This window comes from Tupaia chinensis, unplaced genomic scaffold (assembly GCF_000334495.1).
Source record: "Tupaia chinensis unplaced genomic scaffold, TupChi_1.0 Scaffold143584_1, whole genome shotgun sequence".
Lineage (NCBI taxonomy): Eukaryota > Metazoa > Chordata > Mammalia > Scandentia > Tupaiidae > Tupaia > Tupaia belangeri.
Window position 1 is genome coordinate 3,683,437 of NW_006203430.1, and position 2,047 is coordinate 3,685,483.

The following is a 2,047-nucleotide window of genomic DNA, read 5'->3' on the forward strand; positions in this document are numbered from 1 at the left end:
AAGAGGAAGACACCTCGGACTGAGCCTCGGAGATGGCTTCATTTCATGGCCTGATGGAAAACCTCTAAGGGAAGCAGGAGGCAGAGCCACGAGGCCCAAGGAAGACGAGGACAGTGTTCTAATATTATAGTTGCTGTTTTTGTCAGTGTTCTTAGTCTCAGACAACAGAATCTACTCTAGCTAATTTAAACAAAAGACATTTGTTAAGAGTCATTACCAACTTGTGAAATTGTCAGGAAAGGCAAGGAAACAGACTCCAGGCTGAGCTTCCTGGAGTAACTCCCACAGGAGCTGCAGCCTCTGCCATCGTCAGGGAGTCATCAGTCTGGAAGCTGCAACCTGCTGCTGGCTTCGGAAACTTCCTGCCCCTGCCAGAATACATGCCAGCCGAAGGGATGCCTGCGGCCTTGCCTCTCTGCCTGTCGTCTCAGTTACGAATGACAGTCTTGGGGAGGGCGTCTGATGTGTGAAATTAGAATCTCTTCTGGAAACGTGGCAAGAGAATATGGAAAATGTTGTTTTTAGCTTTCTCCCCTCTGCCAAGAAGGTATGTGAAGAGGGGAATGGAATAAATGTCGAATGAGCCAACCCACAGTATCTTCCCCAGAAGGTGAGCAAGGCCAGTGTGGGGTGTGTGTGTGGGGGGGAGTAGGTTAACAGTGTCAGATGATGCTGGGGGAGGGCAGTGAAAAAATGTTTCTTAAATTTAGTGATCACAGAGCACCAGAACAAAGTCAAACCAACACATGCGCAGAATTGGGGTAGTTGAAGAATAAGTATAAAGTAAGAAAATGAAGACAGCAAGTAGACTCAAGTATTTTGAGAAATGTGGCTGAAAAAAAGATGGAAAGAGACAGAACAGCAGCTCCACAGGGGTTCAGGGGCATGTGAAAGAGTTTTTCTCTTCCTCTTCTTCTTTTTTTGATTTCATTTGGTTTCAAAACTGATGAGGAAGCCCTTTGAGAAGGAAGGGTTGAATACAAAAGGTAAAAATAGATAATTCAGGGGCCAGACAGTGGTGCTGTGGTTAGCATGAGTGGTGCAGCGTTCCATGAGGCTGGCAGATGTGAGGCTTCCACCTCGGAGGATTCCAGGTTTGTGCCCAGAGACCTCTCTGAGCATGCTACATACATGTGTGTACCCTCCTGAAGCTGGGGATGGGTCAGGTGTTAAGATCCTTTTGGGTCTTGGCTCTCTCTGTCTCTACTCTTTAGCTCATGGAAGAAAGATAAATAAATAAACTTCAAAAAACAGATAATTGAAAGAAAAAAGTAAAGTTCATGAAGAGGCAGCAGGGGTCAGGGCCGGTCCACGTAGAGCACCAATGGAGAGTGGTCCCCTTGGCTTGGAGAAGGGCAGTTTCTTAGCATGGCGAAGGTTATGTCAGGCTCACAGAATACGGTAGGAGAAAGACAAGGGCATATCCATCTGCTGCTTTTTATTTTCTCTGTGAAGAGGGACACTCAGCCTCTGCTGAAGGGAGGAGGAGGAGTGGGCCTCTGAGACTGGGGAGAGATAATGTTTGAAATGTTCATCTGGAGAGTGAGATATTGAGGTGGCCAGAGAGAAGTAGCGGGGCGTAAGGCAGCACTGGGCTTCTATGAAGTTTGATGACTGATCACCAGAGCATGGTGAAACTGAGTGAGCTCGAGGTACATAATTCTTGAACAGAAAGAATGAACACACACACATCAGGGGACTTCAGGCAATTCAGGAAATGGGGGCTAGGCAGCAGCGCAATGACAATGCAATGTCCTGAGATGCTGGACCCACATGGGAAGGTTCTGGGTTTGCATATGGACACCTCCCTGAATACACTGAGTACACATGTGCCTGTAATTCAGGGCTAGCAGAAGCTGAGGGAGTGGTTTGTGGACCCTGTTGGGGATGCTGCTTCTCTGTCTCTCCTGCTGATGGAAGAAATAAATCAGTAGATCTTTTTTTCAAGTGTATGGGAAAAGTAATTAAGGTACAAATTTATTTTGGTGCAATTTTTTTTTAAATACTTGCTTAGTTTTTTTCTTAATATGCATTTTCCATATATATA